The following is an 18,539-nucleotide window of genomic DNA, read 5'->3' on the forward strand; positions in this document are numbered from 1 at the left end:
GGAAAGTTTAATATATCAGATTGTTGAAAATTGATGACCACAGAAAAGTCATTCTAGAAAAAGCAAAAGAAATCAAAGAAGAAAAAAAAAAATATATATATATGCATATAATAACTCAGATACCAGTCCAAAAATTAGAAAACAATGTTAAAACCTAGCTAGTGGGGTAATGTATTGGAAGAAATTAAGATCTTTCATTTTATGTGTTACAACTGTTTTTCTATTTCTTCCTTGTGTAATCCCCTGTTTTATTTTGTCAGCATAGTCCAGAAGATGCAAGTAGATAAGAAATATTGCTCAAGACAAATGATTTACAAAGAATAAGAGGGGGAATTGTGAAAAATGCATGTATTTTATGATTGGCTTTTTGCAAATATTAAAATGAATATTATATGTGTTACGTTAAAAAGTTGTGCTGTATTAATTTTTGTAAGTAGTGTGTTAAATATAGTTTTAGGTTATAACATAATGTTAAAATAGAAACAATGCTATGTAGGATACTCCTTTTAAAGAAAGGACTCGCAGCAAGATAGCAGCCATGGGACACCTAAATCTTTCAGAGAAAAAGAATTTATTGCCCCCTTATCAGAAGAAACGAACTTCTTCCCGCCTTGAAGGAGCTGTTAGGATTCAGAGGAAGAAGTTGACGATGACCAGACAGAATCCTGTGTTTGAATGGAATTTATGCATCATGTATGAGGTGTATGGATATGCAACAGGTTATTGTTTTTAAGGGTTAATCCTCTGTTAACGAGTGTCCTTTTTCGGGCTCGCGCTGCCCAGAAAGATGTACCCGGACTGTCCGTAACTTTTTGTATTTGTTGTGTCATATTGTCCTAATTCAAATTGTCCAAATTATTATTACTCCAATTGTATTACTATTTTTATAACAATTTTATTACTATTAAACTTTTAAAATTTTAAAAACAAGTGATTGGCGTTTTTCACAGTCAGAGTGACCCTGAGCAAGCCTCTTTTTCCCAGCCTGGCAGTTGAAGAAGGAGTTAAGAGTTTTTGTGTTCTCGTTCTCAAGGTTATTTATTGTTTCTTGTCTATAACATTATTTCTCTGACTCGCCGAGGTTGCAATCCCGTCCCGCGGTGCCCCGGGGCCGCCGCTGCTCGCCCGGGCCGGGCCGGGCGCGGTTCAAAGCGGCGCTGGCGGGGGCGCGGGCGGCCGAACCCAGTCTCGGCTCCGCGGCAGCGCTTCGGTGCCGGCCCCGTCCCGCCATGGCTTCCTTCAGTTCCCAGGGCGGCGGCACCAAGAAGGAGGAGAAGGGCAAGAACGTCCAGGTGGCGGTGCGGTGCAGGTAAGCGCGGCGGCCCTTCTCTGGCCGAGCGTTCGGGGCCGCTCCGCGGGAAGGCCCGGGAGGTGCCGCGTTGGTGCCTCCGGGCCTCGGGCGCAGACGTTCCGTGCTCGGGGCCCCGGACAGCCCGCGGGGCCGGCGGGCCGAGGCCGCCGCCGTGCTGTTATGAATAAGAAGCTTGACTAGGCCAATATTCAAGCAGCAATCCATTTATTATTTAATATGGGAAAGTATGAGCAATACAGCGCTGGGTACAGTGGGGGAAGTTTGGCCTCCAACTGCACACCGATAGTTGAGGGTTACAGGTATTTATAGGGGTACTCATAAGCTTTCTCAGCAGTTTCTATTTCTAATTTTTTTACTCATCAGCAATTTTTATTCCAAATTATTACATCACAATTCTATACACTATTGTGATCTTAGTTTCTCAGGATGTATCCCAGAAAAGGAGTATCCCAGATGGTGGCGGTCCAGTTTCTGAAAGAAGAAAGACGAATCCCATCTGATGGAGTCCAGCTCCCCAGATGTGGGTCCACCTTTTGATTGCAAGGACTATAAATCTAACAACAGTGATGTCCAGCTTCCCTTTGGTCGAAACCATAAATCCTTGAGGTGATGTTCATCTTCCTTTCTCAAGCTGTTTTTCTCTGCTTCAATAAGGTGTGAGATAAGCATATTTCCTTTATCTATGCTCCAAAGCTATAGTTTCAAGGATACAAGTAATATTCTAAAATTATACTTCAAAAGGTTATTATTGCAGAGCTCTTTATGGATTAACTGCAAGCAAAAAGCAACATCCTTAACGCTTTAATTCCAAGGCTCCTAAATCACCCAGAGTTAATTGCAAACAAAAGATAGGTTCAAAGGCCTTTTTCCATGCTTTATTTTCTTCAGTTATTATTAGAATTCACAGGTCTCCCATTGTCGGCGTCTACACATTTCGCACTCACAAATACACACGTCGCCTGTTTGTACCCGACACGAAACACAGCTTTGTATTTCACGGTGCCACAGGCGCTGTGCAGCTGTGGCCCTGCCGGGCCGCTGTGTCCGGCGGCGGGACCCTGCTCCGGGGGATCGCTGCGTCCCCCCGGAGGGATGGCGGCCAGGGGAGCCCCCCGTACCCCTGAGGGGCCTGGGCACCGCGCTGGGAGCTGCCTGTCCCGGGCACCGCTCTGGGAGCTGCCTGTCCCGGGCACCGCTCTGGGAGCTGCCTGTCCCGGGCACCGCGCTGGGAGCTGCCTGTCCCGGGCACCGCTCTGCGCCTGAGGCGGCCTCCTGTGCCTGCCGGGGAAGCGGCGCTTCGGCACAAGTAAGGCTGTTAGGAGCGATTTTTTTAGAGCTTCAAAAGGCAAAAAGCTGCACTTTCCCATCTTCATTCAGCGCACACCCAGTAGGAAGCTGCGCTGCAAGCTCAAGAAGAACTACGCACAATTAGTATCATATTCGAGACACACAAAACCCCAGGCTGACTTTTGCCCTTCTGTCAGCTCCTGTGGGAAGTCGCTAAGCTTTGACAGCTAAAAATGCTGCTACTTCCACTCTGGTATACCTGTCACATAACTTCATTGATGCAGACTTTACAGGGGACAAACAATGGGATGGGGGTATACTGCTGAAGTAAAAATGACCAAATGTCTTGCTTGATGAGACGAATTTGCTTTTTGGTATGAAATGATAAATTTCATCTACCATAAAATTAGGTTCTCTTTGTAATTCTGAGGTGGTTACTAATACTAGATCTTAAATAATCTTAAAGCACTGGATGTTAAAACTGTAATATTGGCAATGTATAGTGTTTAAATCACCTTTAGAAGTTGGGTTTTTTTGAGCCAGACCTTCAAATATTAGTTTATGTATTATGTTTTAATGTCTTTTGTAGTCATAGTCTCAAGCTTATGAGTTCTGCTTTTACAGATGCACAATGAATATAGAAATTAAAATCAATTTAGCCTTATGTTTGCAATGCAACTATAAAGCTTCTGAAAAAAATGTGGGATTGATGAAAGTGTTGATGTACTCAAGGCTATTGCAAGAGAATGTTTATTGGAGCATTTGGATTTGAAATACTGTAAAGAGCAGCTGTTTTGTTTTTATCTCTCTTAATTGTTCTGGAATAGCTTTTTCAAGTATTAATATTTATTTTAACTAAATATGAGGCTCACTATGGAAGTAGCATTAGGACTGTCTACAGTGGAGTCTTCTGCTTTTGTTGTAGCTCACAGACTAATTGCTATGTCAAGAGTTAGTTTCTAACCTCTTAAAAGTTCTTTGCCCACCCTTGCTCTTGCCCTTTGTGGAGCTTTTTGTTTTTTAATAGCTTCAGTTTATTTGAGCTAGTAAATATTTCTTCCACCTTTCTTCTGCATCCAGTCAGATTGTTCTTATCTTATAGATATGAAGGTAGACGCAATTGTGTTCTTTGGTGTCCTGATTTGTTCCCAAAACCTGAAGCATATAGCAAATCTTTTCAAGCAGCATGCTTACTGAGCTTCGGTAAAACATGATTTTAGAATCTCAAAATGCATGCATTAGCATTGTTAATATGCATCATATGCTTCATACCTATGGGGATGAACTTGAGATCAATGTCTCCGTGGCACACCAGGCAGCTGCTTGTGTGGTGGTGATGGTGATGATCTGTACTCCTGCTCCAGCCCAGCTAAATTGCTCCCAATATCACAGCTGTGGGCTCTTGTGCCTCCTGCCATGGACTGGTTCAATGTTTCATGGTTACACAGCAGAATGTGTTTCATTGTTCTGTTACTTTCAAAGTCACGAGCCCGAAGCTGTGACTTGCTCCTCTGCACAAGATTTTAGTGATATTGTGTTGTCATCAGTCAGTCTTGCACCCAGGTGTCCCATGGTCTGTTTAGAATCTGACACTTCAGCCTCAGTGATGTATTGAGGGAAAATGCTAGCCACAAGGTTCAGGAAACTCGAGGTGCCATGTGCTTGTGGTTTTCTTGTGTTTTGTTTTTCTTCTTTAACATGATAATTGAAAGAGTATCTGAAGTGTCTCGAGAGTCAAGATATTTTAAAAAGAGTTACAAGATTGTAGAAGTTATATTTTCAAGCTGACTGCTCGGGTCACCTATATAGGTACCATAGAAATTCAGTGCAGTAGCACTACTAAATGAAGAATAAAATAGGATTTAATGTTTTTTAGGGCATTTCCATACGTTTCAGGAGAAATAGTGGCAAATGTCCCTTTAAGGAAAATGGTGTACACCAAGTTTGAATTAACTTAGTGGTGAAACAAGATGCTCACCATAAAGTTCAAAATTTTTATTGTTGCTGTGTTAAATATTTTACTATTACTTTTTACTAATCCACTTTAAATTACTTTTTACTAATCCACTTTCAATTAATGTGGATTTCCCTCCCCCCCCCCCCAAATCTGATGTTTTATTCAGGTGCATCAGTACCTGAAGGTTCTGGTATTGCTGCTTACTGTCCTGCAATTAGTAGGGTCTGTTGGTATTTTTCATGCTTTAGAGTGTCAGCATTTGATTCACTATTGCATTAACTTGCACATTGTAAGTGTTTTTTGGATTTTTTTTAAGGCTCTTATTTAGATAGTTGTTTGATCTGTTTAATCTTCTGCCCCCTGCAGTTGAACATGTCCTGATGCCTGTTAGCTATGTGAGCATCTATATGATCTTGAAAGTGGTTCTAGGCCTGTTAAAAATATGTATATAACAAACAAAAAGCTGTGGATGCCTGAATTGTAAAACAGTGGAAAAAAGGAGAAACAGGGTCTGTAAACTGCCAAATTGCGGCATTTTTTCTTAATTATTAAACAGATAGAGTTAAAAACTTTGGGGTTTTTTGCCCAGTTTTACTATTCTAGATCCTTAAACTGAGTGACATTACTGCTTCTTCTGTTTGTGTTCCTGTTAGCAATGATTTCAATCCGATATTTCTGACTCCTGTCCTTTTAGGCCTTTTAATGCCTCAGAACTGAAAGTGAGCTCCTACGCTGTTGTGGACTGTGATCAGGCAAGAAAGGAAGTCAGTGTCCGCCCTGGAGGAGTGACAGATAAGTCATCAAGAAAGACGTACACGTTTGATATGGTTAGTAACTGCTTGGGGACTTGCAGAAACAAGCTGGTACTTAGTGTGATGTTCTGCATTATTGCATGGCTGAATGGGATGTGTTGTCTTGTGCCAATAGGTTTTTGGAGCTCAGGCAAAGCAGATTGATGTATACCGGGGTGTTGAGTGTCCCATTTTGGATGAAGTTGTTATGGGCTACAACTGTACAGTGTTTGCGTAAGTAAGCCAATAATTAGCATTAGGAAACTTTATTTGTATTTTGTTTTCTTGTTTACATTTTTATTTTTATTCTCACAGTTATGGCCAAAGAGGTACTGACTGGTAAGACCTTTACAATGGAAGGGGAGCAGTCACCCAATGAAGAATATACTTGGGAAGAGGTATATTACCACTTCTGAGATTCCTCTTGTCTGTACTGTAGTTCAAAGTTGGAAACTGCAGAAGGCTAAAGAAAACCAAAAGCTGATGCCTTTCAAATTCTGAAGCTGACTTTCCTTAAATGTTTGTAGATTAACAAATAATCTTCCTATGAAAAGGACAATTTAACATCTTTAATGTATTGCACTCAACTCTTGGTGACTTTTATATGGAAGGTCATCTTTATTCTTATTTCTATCCAGTCAGACTGTTTAGTTGAAACTCTACACCCTAGCTCCAAATCTCTTTCAGTACATTTATAAATTAAATTTTTCTTTTTAATTTATAGGATCCACTAGCAGGTATCATACCCCGTACATTGCATCAGATATTTGAAAAACTCACAGAGAATGGGACTGAGTTTTCAGTGAAAGTCTCTCTTTTGGAAATCTATAACGAGGAGCTTTTTGATCTTCTGAATCCTACTCCTGATGTTGGAGAAAGACTACAGCTGTTTGATGATCCTCGAAACAAGGTTAGTGCTACAAAATTTGTTGTCTTGAGGCTTTTAGGATTGTTGAGAGATGTATAATGAGCATGTATTAATTTCTGACAAAGGGGTGTATTATTAAAGGCTTGGAACAAGTAACTGTACACAACAAAAATCAAGTTTACCAAATCCTGGAAAGGGGTGCAGCCAAAAGAACAACTGCAGCAACTTAAATGAATGCATAGTCCAGGTAAAAGTCTTCCCCATTTCAGAAACCTTGTTTTGTTCTTTCTTAAAAAGAATCTTACTGAAGAAATAAGCAGATAGTGCAAACATGACATCGTGTCTATCACAGTGTAGACTATCAAATGTGGGTTAGAAAGCCAGAGTTACAATATCTTCCTTACCACCTGCTGTGGGATGATTGCAATAGGTGTCTGGGGTGCCATGGTTTAACCCCAGCCAGCTTCTGTAAAATTTGCAAATTAGGTTGTGGAAGCTGGGGATGAGATTCTATGGCAATAAGGGCTGCTTCATATGGTTGCAGGTCATAGAATGTAATAGGGGCATCTGGGTCAGAAATACCATTCTTTTTATTACTGCTTTCACATTCTTGAGCTGCAGATGTGAAATCTATATCACAAGTCGTACTAGAACAGTAAGGAATGTACCCTGTCTGTAGTATATTTTAATTTCAATATATACTGAGCATGTCTCTCTACTGGTGGAAGGAAATGGGTATTTTCTAGCACTGATTGGAACACAGAACTCATTTTGTCTGAGATTCCAGGGAATTTTTGAAATTAACGTGCCTCAGGTGTTGTTTTATGTATGGTCAAACTGGTGTAATTTGATATCTATGGCTTTCTATATATGGCAGCTTCCTGTAGTAAAAGCTTATTAAAGGAATAAACTCAACCTAAAATCATTATTACTATGAGAATGGTGAAACACTGGAGCATGTTGACCAGAGAAATTGTGGGTGCTCCATCCCTGGAAGTGTCCAGGGCCATGTTGGATGGGGCTTTGAGCAGCCTGGTCTAGTGGAAGGTGTCTTTGCCCATGGTAGCGGGATTGGAGCTAGATGCAACCATTCCATGATTCTATGATCTTAAACTGTATTACTAATTTTGATTGAAAAATTAATTGAACTTCTAAATTTTTAATATTGGAGTCAACTAGTTGGCTGAATTTTCTTAGCCTGCATAAGGAAAATTTATGTTCCTTAATCTCACATTCTGTGAAACTGTTCTTAGGGTAAGGATTGAAAAAAAAAATCTGCAAATCAGTTTTCATGTGATGCTTGTGAGTTGAGAATACTCAAATGTAGGCAAAACCAAGGCATTTCTCTTTCTTTCCCTTGAAATAAGAGAAAATCTATAGGATTGAAGAAGTCAGATGTCAGCCAGTTGCCTCATCACTGGTTTTAAATACATATTCATATACGCACACACAAAATTATACTTAGCAGAATAACTTTGTGTATTGCAAATGTAATTTGTAGTTCATGGGCTAAATGTACTCAATAAAGAGCACAGAACTTGCAGCAGTCATATAACAACTAGATATTTGGCTTTAATGGAACATCTGAAACTGGTTTCTTTTGCAGCTGTTCCCACTCAATCACCATCCATATGAAAGAAACAACAGTAGATGGAGAAGAACTTGTTAAAGTTGGAAAGCTAAACTTGGTAAGTATTTGAACTAAGTGTCATTGATTAACAGATTGTCGGAATTTTTAGCCATGTACTAGAATTTATTAGAGTTTTTTCCTGATAAAGGAAAAAATTATTGTTCTCATAAAGTGGAGTATGTTTGTCACTCTGAAAAATATCAGTCCCATTTGTCACCCCAGTGTCTCCTGAAAAACTAGTAAGCTCTTTTATTTGTTCTGCAAGACTTTGGGGCAAGCATTCTTCAGGGTGATTGAGACAGAAGCATAACCTGCCTTTCAGGTTGGTCTTGCAGGAAGTGAAAACATTGGTCGATCTGGGGCTGTTGACAAAAGAGCTCGTGAAGCTGGAAATATCAACCAATATCTCTGCTGACACTTGGAAGAGTTATTACTGCTCTAGTGGAAAGAGCCCCTCATATTCCATACAGGGACTCTAAATTCACAAGAATCCTTCAAGACTCTCTTGGAGGACGGACAAAAACATCAATAATTGCTGCAATTTCACCTGCATCTGTAAATCTTGAGGTAAATTTAAAGTCTGAAAACCTATTCCTAAAATAAGTAATATATTTTGCTAATGATACAAAAATAGGAGTTAATTCATAGCTTGACCTAGTGTTACATCTATTTTTCACAAGGAAACATTGAGTACACTGGAATATGCCCATAGAGCAAAGAACATCATGAACAAGCCTGAAGTTAATCAGCAGCTAACAAAAAAAGCTCTTATAGAGGTAATTAGACATATATCTTAAAAAATGAAGTTACAGGTTAGGCATGACTTCTTGTTAATGTAATCTTTGCTGTATAGGAGTTATGAGTAGGGGAGAAACTGTAACTAGTAGCTGTGTTTCTCTGGAATCATTTTAATTAATGAACTGATGCTTTTAAACTAAAGCTGCACTTACATAGCCATGGTCCCTGCAGATACTGGCACTGTTAATAAGACTGAAGTTTAACAGAGAGCTATTGCTACTAGCTATGACTGTGGGGATTATATGTTTGCAATTTTGCACTTTCCCTAGAAAGTGCCTGAGTTAAAGGGAACTTGTCAGTAAGGACAAGTGAAGAGCCAGTGTAAAGTAGCTCTGCCCCTAAGGAAGCTGGGATTCCCATTGTAAGCTGCTAAATGCAACCAAGTATGACCTTCAAATGGAAAGTTTCAGTGCTCTACATACAGCCAATGATGCGAATTTAAATGGTGCTATATTGAACTTAGAACAGAGGTGAAGTGCTATGCTCTTGTGCTTATGCAAAACTACCTTTGTGAAGTATTTGTTAGGCTGAATATCAAAATCAAAATAGAAATGTTCATGTTTACATGTGGTTGTTTCTTTATGCAGGAATACACTGAAGAGATTGAGCGTCTGAAGCGAGACCTTGCTGCTGCTCGAGAGAAAAATGGAGTCCATATTTCTATTGAAACCTATGAGTAGGTCTGTAAAATTTCTATAAAATAATTAGCAACAAATCTCAGATACTGATACCTATACTTATACAGAAATACTTTCAGATATATTTTTAATCCAGGAAGTTCAAGATAGTTAGGAAACTGAATTGTTTGGTCAACTTGTTCTTTCAAAATTAATGATTATACAGATAAAATCTAAAAGGCTTGCACTGAGAAATTTTTGTATGTGTGGAACTTACCATAAGCATTAGCCAGCATGCAGATTTACACATGCAGCCTTTTTTTTTCAGTGGAAGCTAATACAGGAAAGTAAACTTGATATACTTAACTTCACTTTTAATAGGGCTAGTTTGCCCAGAAAGTTTACAATGGAAAATTGCCTTCAATCTTCTCTGCCTTAAGTGAAAATCACTTGCTATTCATATAGAATTTTCCAAAATTACTGAAAATGTAGTGTAAATCTTGAAACTACCTCTTACTTGACTAATTTGTTCATTTAGTTTAATCCTTGCTTGAGAGCCCTTAATGGAAAGCTGACAGTCCAGGAAGAACAAATTACGGAGTATATTGCCAAATCAGTGTCATGGAGGAAGAAGTGAAAAGGGTATTTTTCAACTGTGGCTTAAATCTGCCAGAAAATGGAAGAGATTAATTCCTCCTGTCAAAAGGAGGAAAAAAGTTTGAAGAAAGAGCAGTCAGAAGATTGTTTTTGTTGGTGGTGGTCTTAAAGTTCCCCAATTAGTCAAGAATGGAAGCTTCCTAGTCCTTGAAGTTAGGAATTTGAAATAATGTATGTGAAATTGCATGTTGCAGTACTTATTTTTAAAGCTGTTTTCATGTCTACTACTATATTTTTTTGCTGATTTTTTAGCACAAAATCTGCTTGTAAAATGGTATAATCTCAGCTGACATGTATCTATCTGCTTAGGAACAGAGAATAAGGGGAGAGAGGTCATGAGCTTCCTTTTAACAAATTACACAAAAATTGGATCTCCTTAAAGAGAAATGTAGATATGAATTTGCTGGTATATGTAACTCCTCCATGTAATCAGCTTTACTGGCTCTTCTCAGTCTATCTGGTTATGTTTGTTCAGTGGGATTCATTTCCTTGTGCTGTAATGGTAGTTTGCTCTTAGGTTTTGAGAGGAGAAGCAAGCAATTATTACAGTGAGAATGGTGTTGGCTTGATATTTTCAGTGATTACAAAGACTATACAAACCTGTAGTTTAGGTTTAAGACCTGAGTCCTACAACTGAAGTTACATTGCTAGATGACAATTTGCCTTCTGTCATTGTAATGTAATGTGAGGGATGTGAAATGAGAGTGTCACATTCATAAAAAGTGGTGTTACCTTTTTGATTATTGTCTTCCTATTTAGGTCACGGAACTATTCAGAGTCAGTAAAAATGAACTTGAACAGTGTAAAACAGATTTGCAGATCAAGGAGAAAGAACTGGAAGAAACACAGGAAGATCTGCTAGAAACCAAGGTTCAGCTGGCTGAAGAAGAATATGTGGTTTCAGTTTTGGAAAATACCGAACAAGAGCTTCATGGCACAGCTAGCCAGGTTGTCACAGTTCTTGTACCTAATGTAAAACATTCCTATTTTTGGAATTTGATGGGCTATTGTTGCTAAAGCATGATGTGAGTGAGACAAGACCTGAATTTAAGATGGAAAACTAGGATTAGATTGCAGGACTTTCTCTGTGGTAGTATTGGCAGCTGACTGCTAAGCACTCTGGTTGGTCTGGAAATAACTTTCCCTCAGGCCAGTTTGTCATGGGAGTTCCAGTGCTTTGCAGTGTCTATTATCATGAGCTTTTTTGCAGAATAAGTAGTTTTCTTTAAAAATCTTGTGACTGCTCCTGCAAAACAGTAAGTTATACATACCTGAAGGACCTGGTCTAGCGGAACATGTCCCTGCCCATGGTAGGAGGTTTGGAACTAAATGCTCTTTAATGTCCCTACCAACCCAAACCATTCTATGAACTGGGGTAGGAAAATAGCAAAAAGCTTGGAATAATGTTGTCCTGTCACCTCTGTGTTTTAGGGTATGGCTTTGATGTGTTTGTAGTTTAGTCATAATTATCAGAACACTTGAGGTAGGGAGAGAGTGTGTCCTGCTATTTAAACTGCCAGGTGATGAAACTTGTATCTTCAGGCACCATGACAATTTCTTTCTATTTGGATTCCTGTAAGATTAGGAGGGAATGCCTGGTTTTTACATGTGGCTTGTGGAGTGTTTGAGACAAATAGGTGCAGAAATTACTTATGCTCACTACAAACCAGGACTTCACTATTTGTATGAATTCTAAATTGTTTATCACAGGACTAGTACTAAAAACCTCTTGTTTTAATTCTATATTAAAGAATATATTTACTGTCAGATTGTTCAGAAAAAAGTTGAAGTGCTCAGGTGTTTTTCAGTTACTCTTCTGGGATAAATGATACCTTTATTCCTTACATATTGGGGAAGTCATTTATTAATGCTTTGGTTTTAAAGCAGAAGAAATGGTCTCTAGCAGGTAACTTTTTCCCATGTTCTAAAAGCAGAAATGACATAACACCAGGGTCCAGAACAGTTGTAATTTGATGGTGTAAAGGGAAATACCTGTTTTCCTAGAGACATAACTTCTTAAACTCAGAACTGTTGTTGCCTTTCCTTATATAATATATGCTTGACTTCTTGTTTAAAGACTTAGTGAAATAACTTTTAAAATTCTAGTTACCAAGTACAGTAGAAGAAACGACAAGAGATGTGTCTGGGCTCCATGGGAAACTGGACCGTAAGAGGGCTGTTGATCAGCACAATGCTGTTGTCCAAAATACCTTTGCAGGACAAATGACTTTATTGGTCAGATTGAATCAATGTGGCAGAAAGTATTCCTTTTAAGTATATACAAATTCTGGCCTCTTATCTAAAAGTTTCTCTCTCGTGTTTTTGGTTTTTTTTTTCATTTCCATCACAAATTTCACATCCACCCTGGTTTTATTGTTGTAATAGACAATAAAATAGGCAAATCCAATATTTTACAAACTTTCAGAAGGAAAAACTCAACTAGAAACTTCCTTCACACAGAATATTCTGAATTGGAAGGGATCTCCAAGGATCAAGTCCAACTCTAAACTAAAAGCATTTGTGGTCTGCTCTGTATCTGCTGTACCTGCTGAACACTTCAGGAGTTTCATTTCAACAGGAATGGCTGAAAACAGAATTGCCTTTTCCCCTACAAAGGCATAAAAGGTTCTAGTACTTGTAGGATGTTCATGTTCAGGTGAATATCCCAATTCTGTGCAGGGTTTGTGCACAGAAGTATGAGGAGTCTGGTCTGAGCCAAATGGCATCATCTTTATTCTTGTGACTAGCTTTCTAAAGTGATCATACTTTCTAAGAAACTGACTCTTCTGAAGATAGCTCTCAAAATGAGAGTGTAAAACTGGCACTGAAACTTCTCAATTTGAGGTCTCAGTTGTTTCGTTTCAGGTCATGTCACTAACCATGCACCACATCTTAGAGGCCATAGTCTTACCTTTCCTGTTAACTTGGTGTTTTTAGTTGGGTTGTTTTTTTGTTTCATTTTCAGAAAAATGAAGAAAACTGTGATAAAGCAATAGCAGAAATTGCTGACCACATTGGCAGCCAAAAGGCTGCTGAGGAGAAGGTGCGAAATGGCCTTCTGGATCAGATAAAGGTGGATCAGGAGAAACTTGTGGAGCAGAAGCTGGCACTTAAGGAAGAAGTACAACATGGACTAACTCAGGTTAATGGTTTCCTGCAAGAGGATCTCAAAGTGGATGTTCCAACAGGTATTTAATCAGGTCAGGGGCAGAATGGTCTTAAAGAAAACAACTCGAGCTCCAGAATTCATAAGTGAAGGTTGATGGGGACATAACCTGGCAGCCTTACACCTTTAAAGATGTATGCAAAGAATGGTGTGTGAACATGGCATGATTTCTGTAATGAGTTGATGTAAAATTGAGGATCTGAAATTAAAGCAAACACTGAAAAATGTATCATCTTCATTAAAGGGACAACTCCACAGAGAAAAGACTACTTCTATCCTGTCACTCTTGTGAGAACACAGCCCTGGCAGCTACTTCTGGAGCAACTGAGGCAAAAGCAACCAAATCTTGATGCTATGCTAAGCAGTGTGGGAAAGGAGATGGAGGATAATGCAAGAAAGGTATGTATACAAATGGCAAATGAGGCTCTTGAATGAATATTTCACATCTTTGAGGTTTTTCCGGGCCCTTTTGGAGAGTTGACTGAAACCCCAGGGCTGTTACAGCCTTTGTGTTTTACAGGGTACTTGGACTCAAGTGTGCTGAGCTTTTGACAAAAAACATCTCTTAAAATATAAGCAATGATATTAATAATTTAGATTTCTTTCTTGTTTTTCAAAAATAGAAGTTCCATGCTTTTTATAGAACTGATCATTCTCAATACATTCCTTAAGGAAATTCAGACATTAAATAAATCTTTCTGGAAAACTTCTGGTTTACGACCTGTTGGAAGAGGAAGGAGAGTTGCAAGAACCCAGTGAAAGCCTTGCTTGTGACAAATACTTAATGGATACAAATGTATATTGTCACACAAATGGTGGCATTCCTTTTTTCCAGGTAACTTCCTCAGATAAGCAAAACAGATGTGTATTTGAGAAGAAATATTTCTGATCCATAACAGTGCTGTAGTTTCAAGTCACTTACATTTCTGGGTAGTCTCACAACTTGTTCGAATCCCATAGATAATGCTTTGTTAAGCTTGTGCTAAAGTAACAGCAGATTCTGATAGCAGTTAATAGTGGATAAAATAATGCAGATTTCTGACAAGCTGAAAACTCATCAGCAAATAATCTTCCATAAAGAAAATTGTCATAATTTGCTAGACGTGTGTTAGTGGAAAAGTTGAAAGTATAGGAGTATTTTCTTAGAGGCCTGACAGAAATACTGGCATTCTTAAGTCTTCTTGGGGTTGAGTTTTTTAGTTACTTGTTTCTGACCCTTTTGCTCTACCAATGTATCAGTGTAAACTTCTTGGTCTGTTAATCTAGGGGTTTTCTTGCTGGGAAGAGCATATTTTCTTGTTGTGGACCCTTTAAAATAGCTGTTGAGCTTCTGTATGTCTACAGTCAATCTCTTGAGTAAATGCAATCTATTAGGAACCTTTTACAGTAGTTACATCAAGTTTTTTTCTCAGAACACTATGTACTGCATTGCACATGAGCAGAAGTCTTTGATTTCTTTGTATTTTCTTAACATTGGGTATTTTCTTTAAATCCCAGCACAAAAGAAGTCTCAAAAAAGGGTAAAGAGAGCAAATCTGCAGCTCCAGTGGAGAACAAAATGGAGGATATGACAGAAGAGCTTCTTCAGAAATCGAAGCATCCTTTAAGATTGCTGAACTAAGATATATCCTGTGCAGATCCCTGGTTTTAGATATTTCTATCTTACTGTCTTACTGAGCCACAACTTTTTTTGGTATTCTCAGTGTCTCTATGTAGTGTTATAGTGATGCACAGTTGAATAAAAAGATTTACCTGATCAATCTCTTGCCTTGGTTCCATTTTTATATGTTGCAGCTTGCGAAGTTTTGAGAAAAAAACCCGCCCTGCAGATTATGATGCTGTTATGTTAAATATATATATATATATATATATATATGGTCAAGTAAGAAATTATCTGTTTCTCAGTAGATCTAAAATACCAGAAGGAGAAGTGGAAATCAGCATTATGAGTTAGCATTTTATGTATTAATTAGCTGTAAATAAGTGTTCTGCTTTTATACCTTCTTTTTATTCCAGCTCCTCTGTTTTTACTGTAATACTTCAACTAAATTTATACATGGAAAACAAATGTACAAGCACCTTGCTGAGAGTAAAACTTACCTAATTTTCTTATGGTGCCAGGTCTAATTTAGCTAAAACATCAGCTATGTCATCAGTCTTGTGCTGTCAGAAGAGGATGGTTCTCCCTTGTTTCACAAAAGACAATAGTTTTATTTCAGTGCTTCTTCATTCTGTGAAGTCTTACTGCTGGGTCTTGGGCTTTTTGTTTGTTTTAACCCCACTGTTCTTCCTCTTAACTTGCAGATGCAAATTCCAGCACCTAAAACTTAATGGGCTTAATTCTCCAATCTCTAGGTTCCATTTTCTTGCACTCTATGCCTGTTAACACTGATTAGATATTAGCATAATCTTCCACAGTGGTTCGATAAATCCTTGATCAACTAAAAATCAGCCCCAAAAGTTGATGCCATAGCTGTATTGAGTAGCCTAAGCCAAGTGGGAGGGGTTTGCACAAGCCTTTCACCCTGCTACATTTTCCCTGTGGAGTTGACAGGATTAGTATGAACCAACAAACTGGAATAGCCAGTGACAGCAGGCTTGCATCCACAAAATCATGCCATATTTTGTGTTCCCTGTCTTGATCCTCTTTGAAACTCTCTGCCTTGACTGTTTGGTTCCTGCTGCATGGGGACAGCCTGCTTTCCTTAGCAGCTGTATGAATTTCAGGGGCTGCTTCACATTTTCTCTTTTTCTAAAGTAGCCCTCAAAGTCGTGTTGTCCTTTGTTTGCAATGCTGGCAGCGATCTGCTGATCATTGTTCCACTGGCCCAGGTGTCTGGAGGCCACACCAAAGCCGAATAGGATGAAAAATCCGGATGCAGAAGATGTCCTGGCCTCCCTGTCCGTGCCTCCTCTCCCACTAGATGGCCCCAGCACTAAAGGTTGGTCTGAGCTCAGGTGCCGGCTGCTAAACAGGACTTGGAGACGCAGCTTTTGCCAAGCTTTTCCTCAAGCATCTGTCAAAAAAAAAGTTTCAAAATCTAATATTGAATTTTTGCTTCCATATGGAGAATTCTGTACTCGAGCTTCAGTAGGGGCTTGCTTTATGAGGAGCTACACTGGTGTAAAAGATGATCTAGTGCATGTCTGCGTTACTGCAGGGCCACTAGACTGTCCTGGTGACCAAATTCTTGTCCTGGCCTGCTCTCTGCTCCCCACCACATGGGCATTGCCCAAAGCAGAAAGCAGCAATAATTTCCTTTGCTGTATTGTATGGTGTATGACAAGGAGAAAAGAAGGGTAAGAAAAACAAAGCAACACTTGTTTCTTGCGTGTACTCATTGTAATCACAGATCTTACCCAAAGGGAAGAAATGGCACTGTCCAGACTAATTTACTGGTGGTTTGATTTTATTCTGTGTAAGGCATCCTTTTCAAGAAGGGTACAAAGCCATTTGCACAGAACAATTTTCCAGGTCACACCCACACTGCCTCAAGGCAGCTGAGTGTGAGGGAGAGTTGTAGTGACTGGGGCTCTTGTGGATGGCCATGTTCTAATTAATCTAATGAGTACTGTTTGGGTTCTAGATTAATGGTTGAGACAGCTCTTGATTTAACAACAAACTTAGATGCAATGTGGGGAAGTGAAATAAGGAAAAATAAGTTTAGATGCATGTGAAATACAGGCAACAGTAAGAGGGCCACAAGAAGCACAGACAATTAAGAGTCACCAGCTTCCTCTTCAAGTGAAAAATGAATGGCCAGGAGGAAAGTGAGGAAAGGGAAAGGAAACATCCTGCTTCCCCCTGGAATTCAGGGAGCTGCTGCATCCAATTTGCTGGGGGATGCAATGTTTATTTGAAGAGAGAAAAGAAGACTCAGGTGACTTGCTGCTACTGATGACTGCCTTTTATTTTGGGTATCAAACAATTGCATGGGGCTAGAGAGGAGTGAGGAGAAGGTGCAGGGTTGCTAGACTGCTTTTCCTTTTTTCTGTTAGGTGTCAGTCAGCATTGCAATTAGCTGTTAAAAGGGTAGAGGAAACAAGAGGAAGCCTTTAACTCTTTAGAGTGATAAAAGAAAAAAATTAATCCAGGAAGAACTGGAAAAATAAAGTTGACATTCTTTTTTCATCAAAAAGAGATTTAGGGGGGGAAAATAAAATTCTAATGTTTGAGAGCATTAAAAACAGGAAAACAAGTATATTAGCTAACTATGTATTTTAAAATTTATGCATTTTAAACAAGTGTTTACAACCATTTGACTATTTTTTTTTCATTTCCTGTTACAAACTACTTTTTATGGTAGAGGGCAATGCTCCATAAACTGCATGCCCACCCATGCAGTTACTGTATAAAGTGATCTTCAGACAGATAAAAAGGAACAAATGCTTGGCCTAGCAGTCTCCCATCAGGGAAGAGGTTAGAAATAAGCTGCCTCTTTTATATTAGGTCTGAAAATTGTACAATTTTTCCAGCCTTTTACAGCTTTATGAGATGATTGTCAGGTTCCACGTGGCATAAAGTTAAATTTTGTAAAATAATGAAAGTTAACTGGATTGCTTTCTTTTTTTCCAAAATATTAAACCTATATAAATATTCCCTTGAATTCCTTAGTTATACTTGAAATGCTTTTGTTACTCTTGACCTGTTTATAACCTAATCATTGTACTTCAGAGAATGAAGCACAATGACCTAAACTTTGAACTTGAAAAGTGCATTTCCTTCATTAAAAATTATTAAATAAAGGAATGAAATAAACAGAAATATCACATAAAAGTACACTTAATTTTTTCAGAGCTTCTCAGTTCTTGTCAACATATATATATAAAAATATATATATAAATATATAATATAAATATATATATAACATATATAATATATAATATATATTATATTATATATAATATATATAATATATAATATATATAATATATAAATATAATATATGATATATAAAAAAATATATAACGTTTTATTCTGAGAATGTCCAGAGCACTAAAGCTACTTTTTTATGTGATAAAGGATTTTCTTTTTATTCCCAGAGGTAAATTTAAAGATTTTTTCCCCTAATTAACATGGAAGTTTTGTGAAACAAAATAGAACAACTAACAGGAACTAATATATGCTTTTTTAGCATTTTTAGAACAGATTAAATACACTGTAAGATACTTCTCTTCCTTCATTCAAGTAATAATAATGACTGGTGCTTCTCCAAGGGCTATTTCCCACTGTACAAGTCCAGTCTTGCTAATTCTGCTGCAATCACTTGACTTATAGTAAAGTAGTAAGATGAAGGATCAGAATCTCCCTTTTCCAAAGTATACACTGAGAGTGAAAGTGATGTCTAAAAAGCCATAAAACAATCAAAGGCCCAGTTAGGTCTCCATGGCCAAAAGATTCCATGGCATTTGGAAGGGTTTGTCTGGGCAAGGGAGGAAGTAGTTTTCATGCCTAG

General features: G+C 38.4%; 1 pseudogene; it reads left to right on the forward strand.

Moving 5' to 3' along the window:
• The first annotated feature begins 1,229 nt into the window (after positions 1-1,229).
• LOC136567904 (kinesin-like protein KIF11) lies at positions 1,230-14,704 on the forward strand (annotated as a pseudogene).
• The last annotated feature ends 3,835 nt before the right edge of the window (positions 14,705-18,539 follow it).

Source organism: Molothrus aeneus, chromosome 2, assembly GCF_037042795.1.
Source record: "Molothrus aeneus isolate 106 chromosome 2, BPBGC_Maene_1.0, whole genome shotgun sequence".
Classification (NCBI taxonomy): domain Eukaryota; kingdom Metazoa; phylum Chordata; class Aves; order Passeriformes; family Icteridae; genus Molothrus; species Molothrus aeneus.